We start from the raw sequence: 16,321 nt of genomic DNA on the forward strand, positions 1-16,321 counted from the left end.
GTCAGTAGTGCCTCCAGGAGGATCTGCTTCATGATCTTTCTGGGCACAGATGTGAGACTGACTGGCCTGTAGTTCCCTGGTTCCTCCTTTTTACCCTTTTTGAAAATGGGAGTAATGTTTCCCCTTTTCCGGTCTGTGGGGACTTCCCCAGACTGCCATGACTTTTGGAATATAATAGAGAGGGGTTTAGCAACCTCATCTGCCAATTCTCTCAGTGCCCGCGGGTGTAACCCATCAGGTTCTATGGACTTGAACACTTTCAGGTTCTTCAGGTGATCACGAACCTGATCTGCACTTACAATGGGCAGTTCTTCCTTGCAGTCCCTGGCTTTGACTTCCATAACATCAGGAGTGTGGCTAGAGGCCCTTGCAGTGAAGACTGAGGTAAAGAAGTTATTGAGAACCTCAGCCTTTTCCACATCACTTGTGACCATTTCACCAGTTTCCTTTCTGAGGGGGCCCACACCTTCCCTCATCGTCTTCTTGCCATTAATATATCTGTAGAAGTTCTTAGTGTTCCCTTTAACCTCCCTGGCTAGATTCAATTCGAACTCTGCTTTGGCTTTCCTAACCAGGTCTCGTGCTGCTTGGGCAGCTTCCTTATATACCCCCTGTTCTACCTGTCCTTCCCTCCACTTCCTGTAGAGTTTCCTTTTAAGTGATAGCATGTCCAGCAGCTCCTTGCTCATCCAGGCAGGCCTCCTAGCATTCTTTTCTGCTTTTCTCTTTGTTGGTATACATTGCTCCTGGACACAGAGGAGGTGGTCCTTGAATACTGACCAGATGTCCTGGGTCCTTCTTCCCTCCAGGGCTTCACCCCACAACACTTTGGCTAGCAGATCCCTGAAGCGATCAAAGTCTGCACGCCTAAAGTCTAGGGTCGTAAGCTGATTGCCCTGAGGACATTAAATTCAACTGCTTCATGGTCACTGCAGCCAAGGCTGTCTCTGAGTCTCACATTGGTTACCAGCCCTTCCCTGTTGGTGAGAATAAGGTCCAGCATAGCACCTTTTCATGTTGCTTCCTCTACCATTTGGAGGAGGAAGTTGTCTTCCATGCAGTCCAGGGACATCCTGGATTGCTGGTGCCTTGCTGTGTTGTCCCTCCAGCAGATGTCAGGGTGGTTGAAATCACCAAGGCTTGTGATCCGGAAGACACTTCTATTTGCCTGTGGAGGGCCTCATCTGTTTGGTTCTGCTGGTCGGGTGGCCTGTAGGAGACCCCTACAGTAATATCTTTTTCCCCTGTCTTGCCTTTAATTTTAACCCATACACTCTCAACCAGCTCATCATCCCTCCCCAGGTGGAGCTCCGCTGATTCCAGCTGGTTATTGGCATAGAGGGCAACACCTCCTCCTCTCCTTCCCTGCCTATCCTTCCTAAAGAGCTTATACCCATCTATCCCTACATTCCAGTCATGGGAATTATCCCACCAAGTTTCAGTAATAGCCGCTATGTCATGGCATCCCAGCAGCACAGTGGCCCTTAATTCATCCTGTTTGTTGCCCAAGCTGTGTGCATTTGCATAGAGGCACTTCAGCTGGGCTGGCCCTGTCATCCTCTTGTGCCAATTCCCCTTGGTTTCCACAGAGTGTCCTGGTGCATCATTCGTGGCTGGCCACTCACCAAACTCTAATCACCACCATCCGCACTCACGGTCTGGTGTGTGCTGGGCGGCAGCACTTGGCAGCTCCGGCGCCGGAGGAATGAGGCTGTTTGTCTGTCCACGGCCAGCTCTTGGTCACTGCCCATCCCGTGTGAATGTTTGATGAGATCCGGGATGGCCAGGCGCTGCGCAGCCATGGCCGGGCGCTGCGGCTCGGCTCCCTGCAGTGCGGGGGCAGCGAGTTGTGTACTGCGGCAGATGGGACTCTCTTTGTTTCCATCGATTTTCAGTTAACAACTTTTAACCTCCTGAACCCGATCGCAGGGGGAGCAGTGAGGATGCAGCCTGAGGAATGCCAGGGGCCTGGCCAGGGGGCAACAGGCACGTCTTGGAGCAGTCAGTATGCCAAGAAGACCCCGAAGGGGAGGTTTGTGACTTGAAGAACACCCTCAACCAGGCACAGGGTGGGTATTTATTTAGGAAACATGCACTTAGTGGGAACCCACTGCCCCCAGGTCCCATCCCCAGGGCGTGCCAAGCAGCCCGTTTCTCCAAGCAGGGAGATAGGTTGATTTTCCTCATTAAAGAGGGACAGAAGGGACAATACAAAGATCCCACAGTCTTCCTAAAGACCCCTCTCCCCTCAGCATGTCACATCAGAGCCTTCCCACAACCCATCTGGGTGACAGAAAAAAACATTTTCCCAGCTGGGATGCTTCCCCAGTTGAGAGTCAGTGTCAATGAGCCATGATCCCTCACCTCTCCAACCCCAGACCTGAGGCTTGGGGAAGTTTTTCATTTCTATTCATTCTAATACTTTTGCACCATGTGGGAGGTATTTAGGGTGGGGTTTTGGTTTTATTTCCAAAGGAAGGTGGGAGATGACTAGTTGTTTGGCTGCTGCTCACAGCACTGGTGGGTACAGGTGAATGGCAACATGCAACAAGGGTGCTTGAAGTTCCTGGAGAGGAAGAGACTTTCTCAGTGACACGTCAGAAGGATCACCCTGAATTCAGGACAAGAAAGCCATCAAGGTGTCACATTCCCTGCAGCACAGGGAGGAGAAGAAAAGGCTGGAATTATCTCAGGTATTGTGTGATGAAAAGGAGGAGAAAATAGATTAGTGCAATTCTGTGAAAGGTAAAAGGTGAGTGATGGGGAGCTCTCCTCACAGAGGACACAGCATCAGGGTGCTCCAGCAGCAGAGCCTGTGCTATAGGGAGAGGGCAGCTGGCTGTGGTGGCCTTTGCACCTAGTGTGAAATCCTGCAGCTTGGTGGTATTGGTGATGCTGCAGCAGTGTGAGTAGTCCTGCATGGACAGGAACCTCCTGGATCCCAAAAAAGTAAAGACAATTTCTCATCATTTCAGCTGTAGAAGAAAGGTTGGAAAATCATAGAATCCTTTTGATTGGAAGGGAACTTTTAATATCATTGAGTTCAACCCAGCAATGCCAGGTCACCACTAAACCATGTCCCTGAGCACCACATCTCCACATCTTTTAAATCCCTTGAGGGATGAGGACTCCACCACTGCCCTGGACAGCCTGTTCCAGGCCATGACAACCTTTTCCAGGAAGAATTTTTTCCTAATGTCCAACCTGAACCTCTCCTGGCACAACCTGAGGCTACTTGCTCTTGTCCTGTTGCTTGTTATTTGGGAGAACAGATCAACTCCCTGTTGCTAGGTCTGGAGCCAGAAAATGAAGAAAAGTCAGATAAAATAGAATTCTGAAGAATTCTTTAAGGTAAGACTCACAACTTTTTAAGGGACTAGACTGATTTAACTCCCTTTGTCTTGCTGCACCTCCAGCTTCTTGCCATCCAGTCAAGTCAAGGGTCCTTCCTTGCTGCCCTTGGGACACTGCCCCAGTCAAACTTCTGTGCTTCAGCTACAGGGATGCAGATTCTTCTGTATACACAAAGACCTCTATAGTGCAGCCAGGGCTATGTTTAAAATCTTGAGCTCAGCAGTTTGACGTGCTGTTACACTCATCTCAGATGTTTTATTTCCTAAGTCCTCATCATGAGACAGACCAGTGGAGGCACAGGTGGGTGGATTTCTTGGATGGAATAGTGGTAAGGAGCTTAAAGGCTGCTGCAGCACTGCCACTGGAAGAGGACCATGGGGCACAAGCAACCTGGAAGAGCTTGGTTTGGTCATCGAGCTCCAAGAAGAGGGCAGGAGCAACAGCAGGCTTGCATTTCCTCAGTGTGGAAGAACCTGCAAAAGCAGCAGTGAAAGTTATAGAATCATAGAATCATAGAATGGTCTGGGTTGGAAGGGACCTCCACAGGTCATCTAGTCCAACCCCCTCTGGTGTCAGCAGGGGCATCCTCAACTAGATGAGGCTGCCCAGAGCCCTGTTGATCCTTACCTTGAATATTTCCAGGTATGGGACCTCAATTACCTCCCTGGGCAACCTGTTCCTGTGTTCCTAACATCCAAAGTCATTCCCACGCACACCCCTCCAAACCCAGTTTCTTCAAACAAAGTGCTCTGGGAAAGGAGCTGGCTGAGATAACCAGAGGGTTTGGGTGCTGGAGGCAGTTGGCCTCCAGCTTTCTCCCTGCATACACAAAACAGGTCCTTATCTTCCATCCACTGCCTACACTCGGCTTTGTTCCCTGACAGCGGCACGATAGCTTTTAAAGATAGTTTCAGCATTGTTCACCTAGGAGAAAGTAATTGGTCAAATTTAATTCAAAGAGAGATCAATTAGGAAAGGTTGTGATAGACAGTTAGGTCACCAGCAACTCCTATAAATCGTGGGTAGAATTTCCTCCTTTGCCATACACCAGTTTGATGTAGGAAATGGCTCATTTGCAAGCTAAAGGTTTAATTAGGAGAAAAAAAAAAGGGTCAGCAGAGATCAGATGTGAATTGCAAAGTGCTAAAGAAGTTTACTGCAGCAATGTATTTATCTAGAGCTGTGCTATAGATCTGCTTCCTCTCTGCCCAGAATGCTAATAGCACCCCTTTGAGTCCTTCCTATCAACAGAAAACTCATCGATTATACGTGGGAGGCTTTAAAACTGTTTGGCACCCGCTCCCTTTTTATGATAATCAAAGGGCTCTGCTAGGACCCAGAGCCTCCTTTACCCATCTCGTTAATTGTGGATCCTTCTTTCCAGGTCAGGTTTCCAGAATGTGACACCTTTCAGATGGTTGTTTCCTCTCCCATCAATCGCAATATGAGCTTTTTAGAGGGTATATATTGCTCCTCCTCATCAGGGACACAGTCATGATGTTAGTTGTGCAAGAAATACTCATATGATGAAAATTCATGGTGTTTCTTCCTCACCTCACTGTATTCTGAGTGGTTTTTATGAGTGTGCAAACTGCAGAAATAAGAGTTCTGCAGAAGCTCTCTTAAAAACAATGGGAGCAGTAGTAATGCGATTACACAAGGTTTTAGCACATTGGCAAGAGTGCTGAGCTGGCCCAAGGCAGCAGAGCCTTAAGTCAAGCTATGGCATCGACCTCAGCTTTTCAATGACCTTTGGGGATCAGAGAAGAGGGGTCCAGGGGAGGCTCAGTGGTGTTTCAGGTGCCACTGGCTCTGTGGGTGGCAGAAGGATCATCAGCCCTGTGTATTGCTTTGGACGCTGGGATGTATCAGTCTAATAATGTGCTCTGACACACCGCAGCTCCTGCAGACAAGAGGAGAAGTATTATCAGGGCACAGAAATGATCCAAGAGCTGGAGCACCTCTCATATGAGGCCAGGCTGAGACAGTTGGTGTTGTTCAGCCTGCAGAAGAAAAGGCTCCAAGGAGACCTTCATGTGGCCTTTCAATACGTAAAGGGGTTGATAAGCTGGGGACAGACTTTTGAGCAGGGCCTGTTGTGACAGGACAAGGGGTGATGGTTTAAACTGAAGAGGAAACATTCAGACTAGACAGAACAAAGATTTTTTTTTTTTACAGGGAGGGTTGTGAGACATTGACCAAGTGGTGGATGCCTCATCCCTGAAACCATTCCAGGTCAGGTTGTTTGGGGCTCTGAGCAACATGCTCTAGTTGTCCCTGCTGACTGCAGGGCAGTTGTACTAGATGATCTTTAAAGGTCCCTTCTAACCCAAACCACTCTATAGAATAGAATAGAATAAACCAGGTTGGAAGAGACCTTCAAGATCATCACATCCAACCTATCATCCAACACCACCTAATCAACTAACCCATGCAACCAAGCACCCTGTCAAGTCTCCTCCTGAACACCTCCAGTGATGGTGACTCCACCACCTCCCCGGGCAGCCCATTCCAGTGGGCAATCACTCTCTCTGTGTAAAACTTTCTCCTGACCTCCAGCCTAAACCTCCCCTGGTGCAGCCTGAGACTGTGTCCTCTTGTTCTGGTGCTGGCTGCCTGGGAGAAGAGACCAACCTCTGCCTGTCTACAACCTCCCTTCAGGTAGTTGTAGACAGCAATAAGGTCACCCCTGAGTCTCCTCCAGGCTAAGCAACCCCAGCTCCCTCAGCCTCTCCTCATAGGGCTTGTGTTCCAAGCCCCTCACCAACTTTGTTGCCCTTCTCTAGACTCGTTCCAGCAAGTCAACATCCTTCCTAAACTGAGGGGTCCAGAACTGGACACAGTACTCAAGGTGTGGCCTAACCAGTGCAGTGTACAGGGGCAGAATGACCTCCCTGCTCCTGCTGGCCACACTGTTCTTAATGCAGGCCAGGATGCCACTGGCCCTCCTGGCTGCCTGGGCACACTTCAGGCTCATGTTCAGCCTACCATCAACCAGTACCCCCAAGTCCCTCTCTACCTGGCCGCTCTCCAGCCACTCTGACCCCAGCCTGTAGCACTGCATGGGGTTGTTGTGGCCAATGTGCAGAACCCGGCACTTGGATGTGTTAAATCTCATGCCGTTGGATTCTGCCCATCTGTCCAGCCTGTCGAGGTCCCTCTGCAGAGCCTCTCTACCCTCCAGCAGATCAACTCCTGCCCCCAGCTTGGTGTCATCCGCAAATTTACTGATGATCGACTCAATGCCCTCATCCAGATCATCAATAAAGATGTTAAAGAGCACAGGGCCCAGCACTGATCCCTGGGGGACTCCACTACTGCCTGGCCACCAGCTGGATGTGGCACCATTCACCACCACTCTCTGGGCTCGGCCCTCCAGCCAGTTCCTAACCCATCGCAGTGTGCTCCCGTCCAAGCCATGGGCTGACAGCTTGGCCAGCAGTTTGCTGTGAGGGACGGTGTCAAAGGCCTTGCTAAAGTCCAGGTAGACTACATCCACAGACCTCCCCACATCCACCAGGCGGGTCACCTGCTCGTAGAAGGAGATCAGGTTGGTCAGGCAGGACCTGCCCTTCCTAAATCCATGCTGGCTGGGCCTGATCCCTTGGCCATCCTCTAAGTACTGTGTGATTGCACTCAGGATGACCTGTTCCATAGTCTTGCCTGGCACTGAGGTCAGGCTGACAGGCCTATAATTCCCTGGCTCATCCAACCGGCCCTTCTTGTGGATGGGCACCATGTTGGCCAGCTTCCAGTCCTCTGGGACCTCGCCAGTGAGCCAGGACTGCTGAAAAATGATGGATAGTGGCTTGGCCAGCTCCTCTGACAGCTCTCTCAGCACCCTATGATCATTTGTTCTGCCTCTCCAGGGGCTACATGAAGGCAGCTTCTTACTGCTTCCTGTTCCCTGCAGCTCAGGAAGGTTCCCATTGGTGGGGACTGACATTGGTGCTCTCAGTGCTGCAACTGCCCACCACTGGGACCTTGCCAATGGGCACAGATGCAGCTTTCAGATTGATCTGAGCTGCAGCTGGGGCTGGGAAGGGTTTGAAGAGTGCTGCTGCCTGGCCAGAATCATCAGGGGTCCCAGCATCCTGAAATGTCACTGAGAACACCATGGTTTGAAGCTTCATTAGGTGTCACACATCACTAATGACTCTGCAATATGTATGGCAGGATGAATTCTGTGAAGGTCCAGAGACAGCCACCAAGGTGGAGAGAAATCAAAATGGCAGCTGGACCCGTCTGGGAGAACAAGAGTGAATTTTCCAGTCACTTCCCTTTGTTCCAGTGTCACCCAGTTTGACAAAAAATTGCAAAAGAAGGCAACGCTATGTGAAGAAGGACAGATATCAGATCAGATTGTAAACGGATGTAATTAAACAGGCCACATTAATTCCCAGCACCTGAGACTCAGGTCCTCTGTGCAGTGTCCATAACCCCAATTACAACAATTCTGGCAAAGCAAATGGTACCAGCAACAGGCAGAGGGTGGAGGAGGCTCCTCACTCTTCTGGAGGATCAGGACCTCACAGCAATTATCAGTCAACAGTTCCAGCTGCCTGGTAAACTGCTAAGACCAAAGCAAACAGCTCACAGGTCTGGGGCTGGAAGCAGAAGAGCTGTAATTATTTTGCAGTCTATTTCCCCCATCTCAAGATACAGGGAGCGAAAAGACACTGACCCAAACACACCCAGCTTCTAACAAAGATGTGTGATGCCTCCTCATGCCAAGGTTCAAGTGTGCTTCCAAGAGGCTGAAGGTTCAGGTATGACATGTACAAGGGATTAACTGTTTCTTCCCAACAGCAGATAAAAGCCACGCTGCCTTGGGCAAGCCACGTTGCTGTTAAAACATCAGCTCCTATGAGTCTCAGAAGAGGAGCAAGAAATTCCCTCTCCTGTGCGGAGCGCGTGGAAGAAACACAATTCTTCTGACAGCCAGATCATGCTTGATACCATCCGAGCTGACTCCACAAAGATGTCAAATGAGAGAAGAGATCAGAAGTCAGCCTGGCAGATTAATTGGCTTATTCTTTGGTATATCGTGTTTTAAAAGTAAGGCCCTCAATGTGCTTTGGACAAGTGAGTTGCGTGGGGCTTTGTCCTCGCAGCCTTCTGGGTGACAAAACCGGTGTGGCTGTGAAGGCGGGCTGTGTGTATGGCTGGATTTATGGAGTATTCATTATTTTAATAGCACTTCTGGACTTAGGGTCAAATATCTTTTTCCAACATTTTTTTTTTTTTAAGGAAAGAGCCCGTATGTCACAATCTCATGCCTCATCTAATTGCATAAGTGTTTCCTTTGTCCTTGAAACCGAAAAGTAGACTGTGTATCCAGGAGCTACAGAATGAAAAAGCATCTGCCTTTGGTATTTGGCATGCCTCAATTAAAAACCCTGCTGCCTGGGCTATCATTTTATTTGAATTCTAACCAGAACACTTCTGTTCAGATTCGAGCAGATGATTCTGGAGGTCAAGCTAGGGGTAGGTAAAAAACCAAATCCTTTGGAACAGTATATAGAACATTAATGTTTTACATGCAACAGAAAAGAGGCCCAGCAGCCAGCAAAGCCAAGTTTGGAGTCGTGCTGGAAGCACGGGAACAGCTCATGCGCTCGCTCCCCTCCAAGTGTTTCTGTAAGCTCCTGCTGGAGTGGAGCTCAGGTCCACTCTCGAGACGTGACTCCCCTCCCTCCCTCCCTTCCTCCCAGCCCTACAAATCTGGAGCTCAATATGCACAAAACACTTCCATCTTTAAAAAATAATTGAAAAGGTGCACCCTGAAGTTCACTGGATCGATCCCTCTGAATTATTTTATTTAGAAGACACTTCATTGTGTCAAAGATTTAATGGAGAGGTTAGGAGGCCCAGCCTTCAGAATGTCAATGCATTAAAGTGGAGCATTGCAGGGAATGTTAAAATCCCCAGCTGCATACACCCAGGCAAAACTGCCAGACTTATGAAACATGAAAATTATGATATAGAGTTGAGATGAGACACAGGCTGCTGGGGAAAAGCAGCACAGGGGACGGAATCCTTCTGCTTGTGTCTTACAAGTAGTGGGGTGAAACTTAGCAGCCTTGCTATGGACTCTTTCACCTTTCCCTCACCTCCCTCCCTGCTTCCCAGGCTGGATCTTCTGAAATGTATTTTCACGTGAGCAGTATTTCCCAGCACACTTGATTAAATACCTTTCCTTGTTATTTATTGCCCATTAAACCACATATTTTCTGCATGTACCTTCGCTGGACAAAAGATCTTTGCTATCAACTGCAGACCTCAGCAGGTCTTTAGGCCAGAGCAGTTTGCTGCAGTGAGCTCTGTGTGGGGCTGCAGCTGACACGCTCCGAGAACTCAAACTCCAGCAGCACAGATCAGGGTTCTCTGCTCATAAAGTGGCATTTCTGCTATCTGAGAGTTATCCTACTTCACCACATTTTACATTGCTTGGTGTGTGTGACAGGAGATGTCCAAAGGTTTTTCTCTCTCTCCTTGGGGGATCTCTCTCTTTGGGTGCTGCAGGAACAATTGTGATCCCCCCAAGTCCTGCTAGGCTGTAAAGTGAAACGGAAGGGCGGGGGAAAAAATGACAAGTTCTTTTTACTGAAATTCTCTCCCCAAATGGATTTGGCAGAGCCCAGCTCTGCTGATCTTAAAGCAAGGTTTATCATTTGTGCAGGCTGCTGCCTGAAGGGGAAAAAGATCTTTGAAGTTGCTGAATGATGGAAGGGTCTCCCCCCTTCTCTCCCTCACAGACATTTTTTAAAGGGTGGAGACTGGGAGATGCTCAACTGCCCTGAGTCAGGAAATTACACAACAAATTAAACAATTATGTGTTTTAGTGCTGAGCATCTATTTAGGCATTCAGCATCAAACCTGCATTTAGCATGAATTCCAGGGGCGTTTCTGCTTTCCCCCCTCACCTGTAATTCCACGCTGCATTATTTTCCTGCATGTCAAGAGCTCCCCCAGTCCAGTACTTACACCTTGAAGAGATTTCTTTATCATTTAACTTTATTACAGAAGCACTGCCTGGACACTGTTGGAGTGACAAGGACTATTTCCTTAATTACTGTACATTGATAATAGCATTTACTCTGGCAGCTCCAGTGCTATTCAATCAAGCAAGATTCAATACAAAAAAGCTGATTTGCCAAAAAAGAGATTAGCATAAGTGCCTACAGTCACATTCTATTTTTGAAGGTAAAGCTACTGTGTCTGTGAGCTTTCTTGTGGGAACTTTATAAAGAGAGATTAATCTAGTTTATCACCTTCAAAAGATATTTGGGGAAATCACAGAGAGTCACTGCTTAGGCTCTTTGGGTAATAATTTTCTAGAAACATGTGAAATAAAGACCTGTACAGAAAGTGCTAATCAGCAGCAGGAAGATACATATTTTATTTTTTTTTTCTCTTACATGGCTGTAGACATTGGTTGGGAAAAACTCTGTGTTCCCCAGTTTGCTGTGGCTGTTCTTTGTCATTTAATCAAGAGGTGACTGTAGCTGTTGCACTTTAAAATTAAATGCTATTATTTATGGTAGAACTTGTTCTAGTTAAAAATGCAGACCTCAGCACTGTGTACGTTTGTAAGCAGAAGGTTAAGCAGGGCATTTTAAATGGTAAAGCAAAGGGCTTAATCAAGGCTGAAGAGCAAAATGCAGTGGGATAACAGATATAGTAAATAGGCATTAATCACCATACAGGCTTAATCCAGGTATTAGGCAGTCTTGGGGCTAATATGAAGACTCACTTACATAAGGACTCATTCTACCTACTCTTAAGTAAGGGAATAACTTCATTCTTATGAGAAATTTCACAGACATTGAAGGCCCTTGCGATATCAGGCCTACATTATGGCTCTGTAAGATCATCACATAATTATTTTGCCTGAAGGGGATTTCTGTGTTAGGAGGCACGTGGGGGGTGTGGCTCAAGAAAGGCAAAAATTGAATCTCCAGAGCATAAGGAACCACTTTTCCAGGTTGTTTTTTTTTTTCTTTCTTTCTTCTCCCCCCCCCCCCTTGACACTGTCCATTACTGTGACATCAAAATCCCAGCTAAGTACTTCTTGCCAAAGATGGACCAGATAAAAGCACGAACCCAGTATCGTCTCATGAGAGACAGCTCACTGTCTTAGCGACAAATTTAGTGACTACAAATCCAGGCTTAGAACATAGTCCTTCCCAACTCCTAATCCAGCCCTTGCACACTGGATTTGTCTTTAACTACTGATGAACTAAAATTCCAGTTTTGAGGAGATGATAGCACATCCATAGGTACAAAATTCACTGTACTAAAGTTCTCGTATTAGATGCCTAGAAAGACTAAAGTGCTCCCAGGTTTGACTTAACATCCAAATTTCCAAATATATAAACAGAAGTGCTACATGTAACTGATACATCAGCCTCCTGGTCAAGCTTGCCTCACCTAGCCCTGAAACAGAACAGGCAGATTCATGGTGAGCAAAAGACAACCTAACCTGAGAAGAAAGGCAGGAGAAGGAAGTGAAGAATGAGGGAGATGGCTACAGTTATCTCTTCAAGCAATAATAGCAAGATGGAAAAATAAAATCCACAAGCCTTTAATTGTGACTGTAGGAGAGGGACAGTGATGTAACTGTTCCTAGGGAACACTATTCTTATTTTGTAGAGGGAGGTGAGCCAAGATACTTAAGCTCTAGAGAACCTTTAACACAGGAAGCTATTTATCATAACAAGCTTGGTTGATACTGCTCCCATACTGAACCAATTAGATTAGCCTATTTCGTCATACTTCATAACTTGGGATGATAGGTTTCCAAGCATGGTACAGTGCAGTAATTGAATTTTGATCAAACACACATGGCCCATAACCCAGTATGTGAAACTTTCAGAACAGTTCACAGCTTTTAAATATCCAGTCAACATGTTGCCAAAAGTACAGGATGTACTTGATGCAAGTGGGAGAGGAGGGGGGGGAGCACGAGTCCACGCCGTAACTTGGTACAGCTGTAAAACAAACATTTTTTTGTTCTGATTCTGTTCCTACTTTAGCAAAGGAGCTGGGAGGAAGACAGTGAATGTCAAGTAAGTCGTTTTTCTCCCCAACCCCCACAACCCCCCCAGGCACACATTTCCCTTTTAACAGTCTTAGATTACCACAACCTTTTAAATTCACTATACTGCACTTACATAGTGTATTAGACACACCAGCAGTTATGGTTGTTAGCATGACACAGCCATTGCCTACACTTAGTTAACAAAATAACTTGAAAGTCACAGGCATCATCCTGCTAATAGAGTTGTAACCAACAGGACTGTGGAATGAAAGCACTAAAAAGGAACCCCCACCTCTGCATTCTCCAGGCCTCTGCCAACACAATCCATATGGTGGGCAGTCTTGTCAGGCTCAAGGTGAAACCCTCTGTCAGTTCTTTGCAGGCAGAGAGCTCCTCTTACATGTTCTTGCCATGTTTTCCCCACGGTAAATCCAAGGAACTTAGAAGAAGACTCTGTGTAAAGGAAACAGAATACATGAATAAATTCATTTCTACAGCTCTGCTGACTCGAGGGCAAAGCACCCACCGCAGAACAGGTTCATGACATAGAAAGTGCTGTGCCAGACTTTCCTTTGAGCAAGTAATGGCTATCCATATCAAAGCTGCTGTCTGGCCTGCAGCTAAGAGTCTGGCATGATTAAGCAATAGAGCAGGAGATCCCCAACCTCTGCACATGATGCTGCCAACTTCTTTCTCAGCTTTGAATGCTTTGACCTGAAAGGCAGCTGGACGCAGCTCCAGGCATCTCGGCTACCCCAAAAGGGAAGCACCAGGGCAGCCAACGCCTTGGCTTTCATCGAGGTGGTGCAAACAGCATAGTTGCACTCTGTGTATCATCTGCCTGCGAGCCATCTCACACACCTGTCCTGGAGCAGGGCTTGTGTAAGAGGAGCAGCCACAGGTTCCAAGGGGAGAAATGGTGCTTTGCAGATGTAACAAAATGTACATCTCATTTAGTCTCGCTGTTGGCTGGGGACAAGCATACTGCCTGATTACAGCCACCACTCTGTCAGAGACAGAGTGCAGAGGCTGTGAAGGATCTGTCTCCCTCCCCACCCTGCTCCCTGCTAAGTTATGATGCTGCAGAGAATAGAAAAAAAGAGGAAAAGAAAAAATTGGTGTTCAACTTATCAGACTTAGACCAAGCCTCTGCTCAAACCAAGGTTAGATAGGCCTGTCCTAAGCCTCCTAAAGATAGGATTTATATAGTAATTACAGTAATGGAAACTGATCTTTGTAATTTTTATACTGCCTAAAATTCTGCTGTGTCATATGCATCTGCAGAGCCTGAGAACTGTGCTTCTCAGAGAGAGCACTGCGGTCTTGAAAGCAGCCATTCAAATGTCTAATGGGGAGTTAGCGGAGCATGAGGGTGTTCGAGATGATAATGAAGCACCAAGAGTTAGCCTCAGAAACCCCGGGAAAAGAGTTTGTATTTGAGACAAGCGGTAATTTTTAAAGCACTTTATTTTGTTGGAGTTTATGGTACTAGAGCTTCATCACCCATGGTGCAAACAGTGTTGAGACTGTCCTTGTTATTCTTCTGTTTCCTTTCTCTTCCTTTGATACAGTCTTACTTTGGTGAGCATGGTGCAAAATGCATCTTAATCAGACAGAATCCCCACATACACTTTCCAGTTTGTTTGTTTGTTTTTTCCTGTTGTGCAAGCAAAAAATACCAGAGTGCCTAGTCTGGGCTGTAGGATAAAGAACAACTTCAGGAGATTTGGACATCTGATAGGGGGTTTGGCTCCACCTTCAGGAAGCAGAAGGCAAAGAGACCACACGGGTTTAAGTTTCAGGCATACTTTCTGCAGAAACCTTTCTGCCTACAACCTCTTCTTACTGACATCTATTGCTCCTCAACACGTCTTTGCTTCATATACATAAAAGATCCTCTGGTCTCATGCTGTGACATTTCTACATACTTGATTCAGCTCTGCAGAACCCAGCTCCTGCTGGAGGTACTTGAGAACTTGTGGTAGGATATCTAAAGGTAGCTGATACGTGAACAAACTGAGATGAAATATGAATGAAAGCCAATGAAACACAGCTTTGAGGTAAAGAAGTTGAGGCACATGGGATGCCATAGAGCCATTTACACTGTCAGTGCTCAGGTTTCTATACACAGTTTTCTCCTACAGAAATTAGGAAGGTTCTCTGGGTAACACAGATAGACTGAGAGCAACATAGTGGGAAGAGCCTTGATCAGATTTCACTCCAGCAAAACACTTAGGCACATGCCTAAAGTTAAGCTATTTTTCCCCTCAGATTCAGGCAGAAGGTTCAAAGAGAACAATCTCTTGCTCCTCACCTCTCAGCAGACTCTGCTGCAGACTTGAACCCAGGAGCTGGTTAAAAGCATAATTTAAATGAATTAAAATGATGGAGTTTTTTAAAGAAGCCATGGCGTGACCATTTATAATAATGACAATGGGAAAGCAGTTAGGGACGAGATGACACTGAGTTTGAAAGACCGTGTGATGTATTAGTGAACTAATAGGCAATCACACAATTAGTGCCAGTCCTGTGAGGCAACGGAAATGTATGGTGGCTTGCAAAATCTTGCCTTTGGCATTTCCCCAACTGGGTGCTTAAACACCCAACCTTATTGTATTCAACATCATCTTCTGGGAGAAACAGGCTTGAAAACTGCACAGCAAGCAAACAGGAATGGCTCTCTGTGTAGGGCTGGACTAAACACCTAATGAATCTAAACAAAGTAAACCCCAAACAACCCAAAAACACTAAGAAGAGATGCAAGAAGAGTGAACAGACAAGAGTTGTGTAAGCAAATATAACTGAATATACTCCTGAGGAACAAAGGAAACCATTCTTGATGGGGTGACAACAGATGTTCTCCAAAAAAATTCTAGCGGAGCATTTTAAACACAAAGACCTTCCTGTGGAGCTGAGAAGTTTTACTGGCAGACTTACAGTAATGTATCTTTGGAAACACAACAAAATCCAGCATTTAAGGTGTTAGCAGGTCCTGAAAGCAGAAGTGATATCTTCATGTAGTAAGTGGTGGGTGGTGGTGGAGAAGGAAATGGGAGAACAGAATACTGTCACGGGAAGTTGCCATAGTATAGTTGTGATTTACATTGCAGGAGTAACTAGTTAGTCAGCGAGCTGCTTCTAAAATATCTCTAAATCCTCTCTTTTGGAAAATTATCTCTGAACACAAGTGAAAGATCATAGAGTCAAAGAACTGTTTAGGCTGGAAAAGACTTTTCAGATCATCAAGGCCAACCATTAACCCAACATTACCAGGCCTGCTGCTAAACCATGTCCCTCAGCACCACATCTACACAGCTTTTAAATCCCTCCAGGGATGATGATTCAACCACTGCCCTGGGCAGCCTGTTCCAGTGCTTGACAATCCATTCTGGGAAGGAAATTTTCCTAATATCCAAACTAAACCTCCTCTGGCACAACTTGAGGCCATTTCCTCTCATTCTGTCACTTAGTACTTGGGAGAAGAGACCAACCCTTACCAGGCTCCAACCTTCTTTCAGGAAGTTGGTAAAAGCCAGATGGTCTCCCCTCAGCCTCCAGGCTAAATAACCTCAGTTCCCTCAGCTGCTCCTCACAGGACTTGTTCTCCACACTCTTCACCAGCTTCATTGCCCTTCTTTAGACCTGCTCCTGCACCTGGATGTCTTTCCTGTATTAAGATGCCCAGGTTGACCAACCTGAACACACACTCCAGAAGAATTTATTCATACAGGAAGCACACCTAAGCACGACCTCTTTTGCACTCTGTGAGCGAACACCAGCTACACAAAGCTGTGTTTCCAGCAGCTACCGCTCTTTCAGATCATGGCTAAGCACATTGCAGAAAATCCTAAAATGGACATTAAAAAACAAAAAAAGAAAAGGACAGGTTTATAGAATCATATTTACAATGACTGAACTGCACTG

The 16,321-nt window shown here is 46.6% G+C and overlaps 1 protein-coding gene across 3 annotated transcripts in view; it reads right to left on the minus strand.

Moving 5' to 3' along the window:
* Positions 1 to 2,400: 2,400 nt before the first annotated feature.
* TM2D1 (TM2 domain containing 1) overlaps positions 2,401 to 16,321 on the minus strand; it is a 30,540-nt gene continuing 16,619 nt past the window's right edge. The window contains exons 7-8 of one of the 3 annotated variants that reach the window (XR_010987621.1): positions 12,690 to 12,850; positions 2,401 to 3,827 (exon numbers count right to left, since the gene is read on the minus strand). The gene's annotated coding sequence lies outside the window, so the exon portion shown is untranslated. Of the gene's footprint in view, positions 3,828 to 9,063; positions 12,348 to 12,460; positions 12,851 to 16,321 lie in introns of those variants that run through there. The other 2 variants (XR_010987622.1, XM_068140749.1) reach the window with 2 other exon arrangements.

This window comes from Melanerpes formicivorus, unplaced genomic scaffold (assembly GCF_026170545.1).
Source record: "Melanerpes formicivorus ecotype bairdi unplaced genomic scaffold, bMelFor1.0.p_v2 SCAF_7, whole genome shotgun sequence".
Classification (NCBI taxonomy): domain Eukaryota; kingdom Metazoa; phylum Chordata; class Aves; order Piciformes; family Picidae; genus Melanerpes; species Melanerpes formicivorus.